At 40.0% G+C, this 14,768-nt stretch overlaps 1 protein-coding gene across 2 annotated transcripts in view; it reads left to right on the top strand.

The window, feature by feature from the left end:
* Window positions 1–8,122: 8,122 nt before the first annotated feature.
* LOC138854587 (sodium/potassium/calcium exchanger Nckx30C-like) overlaps window positions 8,123–14,768 on the top strand; it is a 472,208-nt gene continuing 465,562 nt past the window's right edge. Inside the window, exon 1 of one of the 2 annotated variants that reach the window (XM_070098628.1) lies at window positions 8,123–8,469. The gene's annotated coding sequence lies outside the window, so the exon portion shown is untranslated. Of the gene's footprint in view, window positions 9,056–14,768 lie in introns of both variants that reach the window. The other variant, XM_070098627.1, reaches the window with a different exon arrangement.

The raw sequence follows: 14,768 nt of genomic DNA, 5'->3' as shown, positions 1-14,768 counted from the left end.
AATATTCTTAACTATGGCGTTGTTAATAGCAAATATTCTTACGAAATATGAAGGTAAACGGACATGGTGTCCAATATTGTGTATGTGGAAGGGAGGGACCCTTATACTGATAGTGTAGTGCATCTCGCGATTAGTGGAAGGAGGGTAGAGTCTGCATCACTCGTTGAGCTGAATGACCCGCACGGAGACAGCGCTTGTCTCTGGCATATACAAAATATGTGAGAAATAGTTGGGGTTTGAGCACTGAGCCTAGACACTCAGTGTTCACTGGGCATAAATGAGGAACATAAACGCTGTGCACGAATACTCAATGTTAGCACTGAGCTCAAGTACCTAATATAAGCACTGTTCGAACACACACTCTTAGCACTGAGCGTAAGTATCAAACAAAACACTGTACGAACACTCAGTGTTATCACTGAGCGTAAGTACCGAACATAAACACTGTTTACGAACTCTCAGTGTTATCACTGGTCATAAGTACCGAGCATAAATACTAACACTCAGTGTTAGCACTGAGCATAAGTACCGAACATAAACATTGCGTAGGAACACACTGAGCTCAAGTACTAAGCGTAGACGGTCAGGTAGCGTGAGCACTTAATACTTTATTTACCGGGAGGGGTGTTCGGGAGAAGCAAGCGTGGCACTAACAAGGGAGTCCAGGCACTCATCAAGGTATTTAATCATGGTGTCTTGGTGGTGGCACCGCTTGTTAGTGCCCCTATTGCCATTCTGATGACGGGGGGAGGGAGAAAGGGGGGAAGAAAGATGTTAGGAGGACCAAGTGAGGTAAGGGGCAGGGGAAGAGAAGAAAGGAGAAGGGAAAGAAGGAGAAAGGGTAAGAACTGAGACGAGGAGGAGAATATAGATATTTTAGATGGAAGAGGAAAAAGAGTGAAGGAGGAGAGAAAATTAAAACTCGGAAGAGGGGCAAGGAGAACTTGGGAGTGAGGAGAGCGTGAGACAGAGCAGAGGAAATGAGAAATTAAAAAAAGAGATAACGAAAAGAAGAAAGATTTGTAAAAGGCGGAAAAATATACATACATACACACATGCATACATACATAAAAATGATATACAAACACTGGAGTCTGGCTGTGTCGATAAAGTACTGTGTACTCTGATACCTAGTTTGTAGGTTCGAATCCTGATGTGGACTGAGAGATAATATTTGTAAATAATTTCCCCTGTTTGCAAATTGTTAAGCATATACAAACATATATACACACATATATAATACATACGTATACATGCATACATATGTACAAATATCAGCATATTAAGTGACAGTGTATGGCTAGAGTGAACAACTAGACAGTCATTACTGAATAATGAACTGAAAGATAACTAGTGGATTAAAAGATGGTTGATGGATAAAAAAATGGATAATTAAAAGATGGTTGATGGATTAAAAGATGATTGATGGATAAAAAGATGATTGATGGATTAAAAGATGATTGATGGATTAAAAGATGATTGATGGATTAAAAGATGATTGATAGATTAAAAGATGGTTAATGGATTAAAAGATGATAATGGATTAAAAGATGATTGATGGATTAAAAGATGGATGATAGACTGAAAGACAGGAAATTTATCGAAAGCTGATGATACTGTGCTTATGGAAGATTCTAAAGAAAAATTGCAAAGGTTAGTGGATGAGTTTGTGAGTGTGTGTAAAGGTAGAAAGTTGAAAGTGAACATAGAAAAGAGTAAAGTGATGAGGGTATCAAATGATTTAGATAAAGAAAAATTATATATCAAATTGGGGAGGAGGAGTATGGAAGAAGTGAATGTTTTCAGATACTTGGGAGTTGACGTGTCGGCGGATGGATTTATGAAGGATGAGGTTAATCATAGAAATGATGAGGGAAAAAAGGTGAGTGGTGTGTTGAGGTTTATATGGAGACAAAAAACGTTATCTATGGACGCAAAGAAGGGAATGTATGAAAGTATAGTAGTACCAACACTCTTATATGGGTGTGAAGCTTGGGTGGTAAATGCAGCAGCGAGGAGACGGTTGGAGGCAGTGGAGATGTCCTGTCTAAGGGCAATGTGTGGTGTAAATATTATGCAGAAAATTCGGAGTGTGGAAATTAGGAGAAGGTGTGGAGTTAATAAAAGTATTAGTCAGAGGGCAGAAGAGGGGTTGTTGAGGTGGTTTGGTCATTTAGAGAGAATAGATCAAAGTAGAATGACATGGAGAGCATTTAAATCTGTAGGGGAAGGAAGGCGGGATAGGGGTCGTCCTAGAAAAGGTTGGAAGGAAGGGGTAAGGGAGGTTTTGTGGGCGAGGGGCTTGGACTTCCAGCAGGCGTGCGTGAGCGTGTTCGATAGGAGTGAATGGAGACGATTGGTATTTGGGACCTGACGATCTGTTGGAGTGTGAGCAGGGTAATATTTAGTGAAGGGATTCAGGGAAACCGGTTATTTTTATGTAGCCGGACCTGAGTCCTGGAAATGGGAAGTACAATGTCTGCACTCTAAAGGAGGGGTTCGGGATATTAGCATTTTGGAGGGATATGTTGTGTATCTTTATACGTATATGCTTCTAAACACCTCTGAGCACCTCTGCAAAAACAGTGATTATGTGTGAGTGAGATGAAAGTGTTGAATGATGATGAAAGTATTTTCTTTGTGGGAGATTTTCTTTCTTTGTGGGTCACCCTGCCTCGGTGGGAGACTGCCGACTTGTTAATATTTATATATATATATATATATATATATATATATATATATATATATATATATATATATATATATATATATATACATATATATATATATATATATATAATGTCGTGACGAATAGGTTAAATTAGAGAGTTAGCAAGAATTCATTTAAAATTAAAACCTTTCTAAAAGTTTTTCTTATACGTTAAAAGATATATAATTTTTCATTTATATTAAAATGAAAATTAATAATTTTGTACCAAAATAACCTTAAAAAACTTACCTAAACTTATTATAAAAAGCGCAATTTAATTTAGCATAATCAACTAAATATATTTTAGATAAGTTTACAATAACCTAATAATAAATAAACACAATGAAATATATTTTTTTTTCGTTAGGTTCAGAATGATTTTTGCAAAATTATTGCATACACAAATTTTCGTTTGCCTTATTCGGCAAGAAGTGCGTTGCTATTCAAGCCAATATATATATATATATATATATATATATATATATATATATATATATATATATATATATATATATATATATATATATATATATATATATATATATATATATATATATATACATATATATATATATATATATATATATATATATATATATATATATATATATATATATATATATATATATATATATATATATATACATATATATATATATATATATATATATATATATATATATATATATATATATATATATATATATATATGTATATATATATATATATATATATATATATATATATATATATATATATATATATATATATATGTATATATATATAGTATATTACTCTGTGAGTACAATGCTGTCTTGAACTCACACTAATGGTGCATTAGGACAAGTTATGATATAGCTGTATTTAATTATTACATAACTTTTTCCTTTTATATAAATAAAAACTGTGTCAGGCATGCAAATCTTTTTCTTAATCATAAGGAAATTGCTTTTCATAAATTACTGTTGTAGCGACGTATACGAGGCTTCGGGAATAGCGGTCTTATCTTACTTAATTACTCCTCTGCTCTTGAAAAGACTGACAATTAACTAGCACTAATTTACAGAAGAGGGGTAGGAGTGAGACGGAAGAAGAGAGAGGGAAGGTGAAGGAAGAAGGAAGAGGGAGAAAGGTGGGAGGCTTGTTACCGGTCATTAACCTCGTAGCCCACACTGGGAAGAGGAGGTGAGGTCATTGTGATCAGGTGTGTATGTGTGTGTGTGTGTGTGTGTGTGTGTGTGTGTGTGTGTGTGTGTGTGTGTGTGTGTGTGTGTGTGTGTGTGTGTATGTGTGGTTGCAGGGGTCGAGACACAGCTTCTGGCCCCGCCTCTTCACTGATTGCTACTAGGTCCTCTCTCTCCCTGCTCCATGAGCTTTATCAAACCTCGTCTTAAAACTATGTATGGTTCCCGCCTCCACTACGTCACTTTCTATGCTATTCCACTGCCTGACAACTCTATGACTGAAGAAATACTTCCTTTGACTCATCTGAGTATTCAACTTCCAATTGTGACCGCTTGTTTCTGTGTTCCATCTCTGGAACATCCTGTCTTTGCCCACCTTGTCCATTCCGCGCAGTATTTTATATGTCGTTATCATGTCTCCCCTGACCCTCCTGTCCTCCAGTGTCGTCAGGCCAATTTCCCTTAACCTTTCCTCGTAGGAAAATCCCCTTAGCTCTGGGACTAGTCTTGTTGAAGTCCTTTGCACTTTCTTCAATTTCTTGACGTGCTTGACCAGGTGTGGATTCCAAACTGGTGCTGCATACTCCAGTATGGACCTGATGTATAGGGTGTACAGAGTCTTGAACGATTCCTTACTGAGATATCGGAACGCTATCCTTAGGTTTTCCAGACGCCCGTACGCTGCAGCAGTTATCTGATTGATGTGCGCCTCAGGAGATATGCTCGGTATTATACTCACCCCAAGATTTTTTTTCTTGAGTGAGGTTTGAAGTCTTTGGGCACCTAGACTATACTGTGTCTGCTGCCTTCTTTGCCCTTCCCCGAGCTTCATGACTTTGCATTCGGCAGGGTTAAATTCAAGGAACCAGTTGCTGGACCAGGCTTGTAGCCTGTCCAAGTCTCTTTGTAGTCCTGTCTGATCCTCGACAGATTTGATTCTCCTCATTAACTTCACATCATCTGCAAACAAGGACACTTCTGAGTCTATCCTTTCCGCTATGTCATTTACATATGCCAAAAACAGCACAGGTCCTAGGACTGACCCCTGTGGAACCCGGCTTGTCACAGGCGCCCACTCTGATACCTCGTCACGTACCATGACTCGTTGTTGCCTCCCTGTCAGGTATTCTCTGATCCATTGCAGTGCCTTTCCTGTTATGTGTGTCTGATCCTCTAGCTTTTGCATTAACCTCTTGTGAGGAACTGTGTCGAAGGTCTTCTTGCAGTCCAAGAAAATGTAGTCTGTCCACCTTTCTCTCTCTTGTCTTACTTCTGTCATCTTGTCATAAAACTCCAGAAGGTTTGTGACACAGGATTTTCCTTCCCTGAAACCGTGCTGTTTGTCGATTATGCACTTGTTCCTTTCCAGGTGCTCTACCACTCTCCTCCTGATGATCTTCTCCATGACTCTGCATACTATACACGTTAGTGACACAGGTCAGTAATTTAATGCCTCGTGTCTGTCTCCTTTTTTAAAAATTGGGACTACATTTGCCATCTTCCGTACTTCAGGTAGTTGCCCAGTTTCAATGAATGTATTGAAAATCTTTGTTAGTGGCACACACAGCATCTCTGCTCCCTCTCTAAGGACCCACGGAGAGATGTCTGGTACCACCGCCTTTGAGGTATCAAGTTCACATAGCAGCTTTTTCACCTCCTCCTCGGTTATGTGTACCTCATCCAGCACTTGTTGGTGTACCCTCCTGTTCTGATTTCCTGGAGTCCTACCGGTTTCCACTGTAAATACTTCTTTAAATCTCGTGTTGAGCTCCTCACATACCTCTTGGTCGTTTCTTGTGAACTCCCCATCATCCTTCCTCAGTCTGATTACCTGGTCCTTGACTGTTGTTTTCCTCCTGATGTGGCTATACAACAGCTTCGGGTCAGACTTGACTTGCGATGCTATGCTATTTTCGTATTGTCGCTGAGCCTCCCTTCTTATCTGTGCATATTCGTTTCTGGTTCTGATATCTTTATTTTCCTGAGTCCTTTGTCTCCCGTACCTTTTCCATTATCTAGTGCACCTAGTTTTTGCCTCCCTACATCTTTGGGTGAACCATGGACTCGTTCTGGTCTTTCCATCATTTCTGTTTCCCTTGGTAACAAACCTCTCTTCTGCCTCCTTGCATTTTGTTGTCACATAGTCCATCATTTTCCTGCTAGTTCTCTCTCCCACTGAACGTCTTGCAGGAAGTTCCTCATGCCTGTGTAGTCCCCCCTTTTGTAATCTGGTTTTTCTCATCCTATTCCTGCTACTCATAGTTGAGCTACTACATAGCTCAACTATGTAGTCAAAGCACAGTACCACATGATCACTAGCTCCTAGGGGCCTTTCACACATGATATCCTCAATGTCCGAACTACTCAAGGTGAATACAAGGTCCAGTCTTGCTTTATCATCCTCACCTCTCTCTCTGGTAGTGTCTCTAACATATTGATACAAGAGGTTTTCCAGTACCACATCCATCATCTTGGCTCTCCATGTTTCGGGACCCCCATGGGGCTCCAGGTTTTCCCAGTCAATCTCCTAGTGATTGAAATCACCCATAACTAGTAACTTTGCTCCCCTCATGTGAGCTCTCCTGTGTTTGCTTGCACGTCTGCTGTACACATTTTCTTGCACATGGTCTAGAACTGGTTTCAAGGAAGGCAGTAACTCACGGAAAACTTGGAATTGCCTTCCCGAGTCGGAACTGTGGAAGTCTATCATTGCTTTAAATTGATTGTTTACGCTGTTGAGCGCGCTAATAGGGATTTAAGTTCTTTCCACTATATATTGGCCTCTAATGCTACATGTAACCTGTCCCCCACAAAATTCTTAAAGAAGGAAATAATTGAAACTCCTGGTGTATTTACACTGAGAGAAATACGCCTGTCGGTAAATACATTCGAATCATTGATCTCAGAGCAGGGAGCTGCACGCTCATAAGGGATGCGAATCGAATTGAGAAGCAACACACTGTTCGAATCGAGAACTAGAACGTTTACAAACACAGAGCAACACGCTGCTCGGGTCTCGGAGGTTCAAAATTCATTGGAACTCAGTGTTACAAGCTGCTCGAGCCTCGAGACGTTTGAACATCAACGAACTAAGAGAATGTAATAACGTGTCAGTCTTTCTAGTAAATAAAACTTGCATTAGCCTTCTTTGAAAGAGATTTTCGCTGTATCTGCAGCTGAGGCTAATGGTACTGCTCGCCATTGTTGAGTAGCTGATGGAGGGAGGGAGGGAGGGGGGGAGACAGAATGGGGCAGAGAAAGGAGAAAAAGTGTAGGAGAGGAAGGAGGAGGGGGATGAATAGGAGGAAGCTGAAGAATGAAGAGAGAAGGTTAAGAATACGAGGAAAATGGAGTGTGTTAGAGAGGGAGAGAGAGAGAAGATAAGAAAAGAAGAGAAATAGTGATATAGAAAGTGAGAGAGAGAAGGAGAATAAATGGGCGGGGTTTATACGGAACATGATAGGAGGTAAGAAGGAAAGCGGTGGTTAGAGGGGGAAGGAGAGGAGAGGGAGAAGGAGAGAGAGAAAGGGTGAAGGAATAGGAGGATATGACCTAATGTAGTGAGCAAATTGTACAGGAAGTTGTCCCAGGGGGCGCCACCGGTTGAGAGAAAGAGAGAGATAGAGATAGATAGATAGATAGATAGATAGATAGATAGATAGATAGAGAGAGAGAGAGTGAGAGAGAGAGAGAGAGAGAGAGAGAGAGAGAGAGAGAGAGAGAGAGAGAGAGAGAGAGACAGTCGAATAGACACAAGAAGAGGGATGGAAAAAGAGAGAAAGAAGAGCACTTATGGTCGGTGAGAGAGGGATGGTATAAACGTTAATAAGAGAGAAGGAGAAAGGAGGGTGATGAAAGGCGTAAAGAATGGAAGATTGAAGAATAGTGGATGGAATAATGTAGGGATGAAAAGTGGGATGTAGTATGGAGCGGAATGGATAGAAGGAAGGTGTGGGAGAATCAAAATATGGATGAAGGGAAGGCTGTAGGAGGGGAGGGAAGGAGAGAGGAAAGGTGTGGGGTGGTACAGATGGAGGGAAGGAGTGGAGGGATGGAGGGAGGGTGGGGGAGGGGGGATGAGTATCGCAGGAGTCGACGCAGTAGCGACGGGTCTGGGTGAGGGAGACTGGGGGTCTGGGTGAGGGAGAAGAGGGGTCTTGGTGAGGGGTTAGAGGGAGGTGAAGGAGGGTGAGGCCGCACCACCTCCGTCACCGGTCCCAGTTGGCAAGAGGAGTTCAACCGGGGTAGGTAATCGCAGTCTGGCGGTACGACCGGCCCCTCACCACCCTCCAACACAACGCTCCGCCATCACCACCACTACCACCATCACCACCACCTACAACCACCATCACCAGCCTCAGTAACACACCACCACTCCCTCACCGTGTTAGTCAAATCAGGCGTGTGATGTCCGTAGACTTTTTGACGAAGACTTTTCCTCGTCTGCTGCCGGCTCCCAGCTGATCCTCCCAGCTGATCCAACAAAACAGTGTTGCTATCTATGGTGACTTTAATATTAACATTAAAACATCCAACGTTTCAAGAAAAACATTTGCCTAAAGCCTTCTTGCGCGTGTAAGTGTTATAATTTCGATATCTCAGCACGAAGCTTCATGTCCTTGTAATATACAAAAAAAAAAAATATCCTTTTTTTAAGGAATGTTGTTGCGTCACTTTTTATTTTGGTTGGTTGTGACATATAACTAAACATTTATAGCCTATAGTTATTTTTCATTTGCTAGTTCAGCGTCTGAATGTTGCGAATGTAACTATATCTCGTCTATATATATATATCTATATACACGCACATACGTGTTCAAGTAAAGACCACACTAATTAACTGCCATTGTGTGTCACTTAAACTTGAGTGATCCCGTGCTCTCCTGATCATCAGAAGCTCCTTACAGCAACGCCAAGCCTCTCTAGAAAACCTAGGATATTAGAAGAGCCTATGCCTTTGCAGTCTCCACATGCTCTTAGTAGCTGCCCCGTTTCCTTCTTACCAACACAGGCTTCTCACTGCAGTACTGTGACCTCTCGCTTACCTTCTCAGCAAATTCCTAGCAGCTCTCCCGGCGCTCCACTGCCTCCACCCCAGCAGCCAGCCAGCATGGTGTGAAGAGGCTCCACCAGCCACCAGCTTCATAAAAAATTTCACAAGGTAAGAATTCCCACCAAAAAAAAGCGCTACAGGAAGGATTTGGATCTCAAGGATTCTGTCAGGTACCAGTTTTTGCATCTTGTTATATATTAATGTAGTTGCGATTGCCAAACCGCAATTGTTTGCATGCGGTTATAGTTACTAATAATGCCATGTGATCATTGGCACTAATAGTGTCATGCAATGAAAATCACTGCCTGTGTCATGCGATCATAGTAACTGCTAGTGTCATGTGATCATGATCAATGCTAATGTCATGGTATGCTATATTCTAAATGGGATCGTAGTAGCTTTGTTTCTTTACTCAGGTGAGTCTTGTAAAATAAATGTTTGGAGGGCTTCGTCGAAGAATGCTGAGTCTCACGTATGATAGAGATAATATTGTCTCTAAAATGTGATAGGGAGCAGAGAGGACGTGATCTTTAGAATGATGGCTATACTTAGACCTGCTGACGAATCCTGCAGACACTTTGTCGTGATAAATTCTTCTTCTTAAACCTTTTTACTTGATAATATTTCGTTGACCAGATTAATGCACTATAAGACCATTGAATGTACCAAGCCAGCCTTAGTTGAAAGTCGAAATATTTTTGGTTTCTTATTTCTCTGATGAGGGCCTTAATCGTAGGACGAAATATTACCTTACCAATCATATCCTCTGTTGTGTTGTCTTCACATGGGTTATGACGTAGGGTATGAACAAAGACAACTCGAGAGAATACAAAGAGACGTCATTATACGGGTACCTTACATTGCACATCGAGACAGGAGAATATCACCAAATAGATGCAAAATTCTCGTTTGGTAGAACAAATTAAAGATATTTATGGGTAAGTTCTGTACCCATAATGGTCATACACCTGGGAAAGGGAAGCTAATCAGATTTGAACTGTGGAAGAGAAGGGTAGCTCTAGTTCCCAGCTCAAGAAACTTTTAGCAGCTCCAAAAGGCCTTCATTTGAAGGGTGGTGTGGGAGGGCTGGTGTGAGCTCCCTCGACTAGCATAATATCTGAAGACTCGCATGAATTAGGTCAGCGGAGCAGAGGCTGGATCAATAAGAGGATTGTCCCGTACCTACTCGCTCCGCAAGTAGATTTTACAAAAGCTTCATTCATCAAAGGAGATTCATCTTGTATTAACGGAGAATAAATATTCAGTCGTACACATTAATATGTTTTTGTATACTAATATACAAGTTTCGCTCTTTTCATTCATTTTTAAATTCTTCATTATATCGTTGTTGGCAACTTAACTCTCTTTCTTACGGCAATGACCTTTAAAATAACAAAATATTTTGCAAGTAAAGAGGAACTTTGACAAATTTGCAGTTTTATTGATTTAAATAAATTAAACTCATTCCGTATGCACTGAAAGTACAGCTAGCAGAGGACTTGAAAATCCCCACACCTAGGCTGTCTGCTGAACACTATCAACGTCTACCTAAATTAACAACTGTCTTGTATTATTTAGGCGAGTGAGTCAAGGAAAGAAGAGCAGAAGACTCTCTCGTGTTAGCTTAGTACCCTCTTCTAGTAGATCAATATATGCACGACATGGTCACGATATACTCAGAAGTGTTTTGTGATCGTTATAGCTCGTCTTATTGTACCATCCCTTCCTCGCACTGTAAGACTGAACGTGTGGTTTCCAACGAATTAAGTGATGATACGTCTCCTGCTGCTAGTAGATGCCATAACACTTATATAAGGTGGTTATTGACGGTTATATCTGAGAAAATGTACGATAATTGTGATAAGGTTAAGGATAAACATTCTAATCTAACAAAAACTATTAGAACTTATAGCGACCTTAGTTAAATTAACAATTTATCCTAATTTAACCTACTTTAACCTAACCTAACCTACCTATAATAACCTAAACTAATATAACCCAAGCTTATCTAGTTTAACCTAACCTAATCTTACCTACCTAAAATACGCTAATCTAATCTAAGCTTAATCTAATATAACCCAACTTAAGCTTTATCTAATATAACCCAACCTAAGCTTAATCTAATTTAACCCAACCTAACATGCCTTAACCTAACTTAATATATCCCAAAAAAATCCAGTTTAGACCACCTTTACTTAATATAACCTACTGTAATCTAATATAGAGTATACTATCTCCTGTGGAAGTGTCATATCTGACCTGTTCATAACGTATTTCAACCCATCAACAGTTTACCCTTCGTTCGTTTTCTGACGCATTTGTGTCAATTTCCGAAATCTTCTTGCGTACAGAAAACATTTTTTTTTACAGATTGTCTTAGGTTGTTGATGCTAGCTATGCTAGGTTAGATTAGTAGAGGTTAGATTAAATTTCATAAATTTGTATGTATATTTAACCTCAAATCGGTAAATTGAAAAGCGAAACAGGTGCTGCAAGTCTTGCGGTGCAATGTTGCAGTAACTGGAAGCAACGTTATAATCAGTAATTTTTTCCTAAGCTCTGGAACTTCTGCGATCTCTAAAATGCATTCCACCCTACGTGAAGCGTTTACACTGTTCTGGTAGCAGGAAGAGTATTGTGCATCTTCCCTTTCAGTGGTAGGCAAGGTCACTCACACGAACTTTTCCAGGGGGGATAAGGGGTTAGGCAGACTCGGGATCAATATTGCTGTTTTCCCTCTTAACAAAAGCCTAATCCAGGGAGAGCATCAACTACCCACACTCCCATCCCCAGGTATGCGGCGCCCTGTTAGTGCCACCGGCATATTAAAGCTAGCAGACCTCTTCTACAGTAGTGGTCGCAACAAGGAGTGTTCACTAAACATTTCTGTGCCGTAAACAGCAGACAGAGACTCGAGCCTTTACCGCTTCAATTACTGAATAAGCCACATGGATTTATGTGTGTGATGAATGGTTTTGAAAACCGACTAGTTGAAGATTGAGACATTTATGCAGCATTTAGGAATCTTCATTGAGGAAACGTTTCGTCACACAGTGGCTTCATCAGTCCAATACAAAGCAGAAAGGTGTAAGGAGAGGAGGAGTTTGAGGTAATCAGTCCCTCAACCTGGAGCCGATGTGTTCAGTCCATCAATCAATGCTGTAAATTCTACAAGATTGATGGATTGAACACATCGACTCCAGGTTGAGGGATTGATTGCCTCAAACTCCTCCTCTCCTTACATCTTTCAGCTTTGTATTGGACTGATGAAGCCACTGTGTGGCGAAACGTTTCCTCAATGAACATTCCCATATATTACATAAGTGTCTCATATGGATATAACACTTAAAATAAGTATAGTATTGATTATCTTCTGCAATAAATGGTTTCTGGACGTCGCTCAGACGCAATATTACCATCTGAAAGATGTTGACCAAAGACTCAGTAAATACTGAGTTTCGGTGCTTCAGTTTTCGAACGTTATTACATTCTCTTCGTCGACTATGACAGTAGAGACAGTAGAAGGTAATTTTGAGGTTATCAGTCTTGATAATAGGCGGTCAATGTCTGTCTAAAATGGAGACTTACGGATTAATGTGAAGAAAAGAAAGGCCTTGCAGAATACGCTGAGATCTTTATCGTGTCTTGACAAAGCTCTAAACAGAGCGAAATAATGTCAAGATAAAATCTTGTCCTGCAACGTGTATGTTTTTTTCACTATTGTCGGCAAGCAGTTAGCTACTTGGATCCATTAATAGGTTTAATTTGGGTGGAAATACGGCTTGCTGAAACTAATTGCTTTCTTTTGATTTATTATATAATATATAATACATGAACAACACAAAATTATTGTCAGAGGTATCGTTCATTGATCACAATTAAGCTGAGAATTACCACATTCCTCTCGCTACCGAAGGACTCTAATAATCCCTGGTAACTGAAAAATGGTATGGTGATATCGACAAGATGTGGACAAGGGCAATTATTTACAGTTTTGGACATTTATTAGAGTTGATGTTTCGCAACAAGTGGCTTCTTCAGCTCATTATACTTGCTGTTCCTGTTCACCAGTAGTAAATAAGTATTAATATGGGTGTATTAATATGGAAAGATTGTTATGGGTGTAGTAATATGGAAAGACTGTTATAGGTGTAGTAATATACCAGAGATTAAGCTAAACTTGGATATGCTTAGAGTTATAGTAAGAGGTCTTAGCTGTGTAAATTCAGCGCTATAAAAATATGGACTTCATATTCTTGTTGTGGTTTATAGGGCCCCAGACAGCTTACAATGCATAGAGCCTTGTAAAAAAAATACGGACAGTACAGTCTGCTTCACTAAATTCAAATAATTTGTTAATGGTTTTTCTTTTGCAAGATTTTTGTTATAACCCTTTGCATCTGGGTAGTGTTTTTAGGGAATTAAATTGTACTCACGAAATCGTAATGACACGATTGCAAACAAACCATACCACGGATGGGGATAGAACCCGCGATCAGAGAGTCTCAAAACTCCAGACCGTCGCGTTAGCCACTGGACCAGCTAGCAACAATAAGATTCGTCCAACTAGGTATATTTCTACACCATAGGAAGGTTAGCATAGGCACCACTGTGACCACAAATGCAAGTTTTTACAGACGAATCTCCAGCTAGCGTGGCCGTGACGAACTCTAGCTCAAGTCCCCCCAAAGCCGTTAACATGACTAGCTGGACGAATCTTATTATGGCTAGCTGGTCCAGTGGCTAACGCTACGGTCTGGAGTTTTGAGACTCTCTGATCGCGGGTTCTATTCCCACCCGTGGTATGGTTTGTTTGCAATCGTGTCATTACGATTTCGTGAGTACAATTTAATTCCCTAAAAACACTATGGTTTAACTAAACTGTAGTTTTAATCCACCTCTCATGTTTACTGTGACGCCAGCAATGTTTGTGGGTTATAAAAGTGTTACGAAGGGAAAAGAGAGAAAACAGTCAACCTTGCGGGATGACGTGAAATCACTAAGTCATTGTAAGTGATATTCTAAACAATTTTATTATCATTATTTTCATGGTGAAGCTCTAAATTTATAGGTGAGTGGCAAAATATCATCAGGGGTAACTCCAATTCATTGGATCAAGAGCCTTTCACTACCATCCAAGTACCCCACTCAAGGGAAATTAATGCAATTTACAGTAAAACAGTTATAAGTAATTCGATAATAAATAACGTTTCTGCGTTGCCAACTTTCGCGTGCATTTTGCTACCTTAGATAACGATGGCTGTCGTAATTACTTTCAGACCTTTTAATTATACTCCTGGATTTCTGGCAGAAAAGATCCATTATAAATCTTTGTGTAAATTTCAGAGGTTGATATCCTTTCAGTTCTAGGTATGCAATCTGCTTACATTTCTACCAGGTGATTAGCATGCTAATAGTGACGAGCTATTCACCCTGCTTCAATTACTCCCATGTAATCAGGATAGACAAAGCCATGCTAATCGTTACTAAGTGCCGGAGATAAATACTGTATAAAAGTGGAGTGGGATTATTATAAGCCCTGCACAGCTTAGCTATACCTGACTGAAACTGATCCCTTTAACTTGGTCATTGGAGCAGAGGGAAATGGATACGAATGTATTCAATAAGGCTCTCATTATTGACAACGTTTCTTCCGTATATTTTGATCGAAGCCCAAGGACCGAAACGTCTTTATTTCCTTCATGCTGTTGGCAGTCATGTGCCTTCTTGCTACCTTGAAAGTGAGTTTAGTTCATGGAGACATTTAGGATGCAGACTATCTAAAGAAAAATGGCCATGCACTCCTTTAAACACCTTTATT

Source organism: Cherax quadricarinatus, chromosome 63 (genome assembly GCF_038502225.1).
Source record: "Cherax quadricarinatus isolate ZL_2023a chromosome 63, ASM3850222v1, whole genome shotgun sequence".
In the NCBI taxonomy this organism is placed as follows: Eukaryota; Metazoa; Arthropoda; class Malacostraca; order Decapoda; family Parastacidae; genus Cherax; species Cherax quadricarinatus.
Note: the sequence above shows the minus strand (reverse complement) of the source record. Positions and strands in the feature narration are given on the sequence as shown.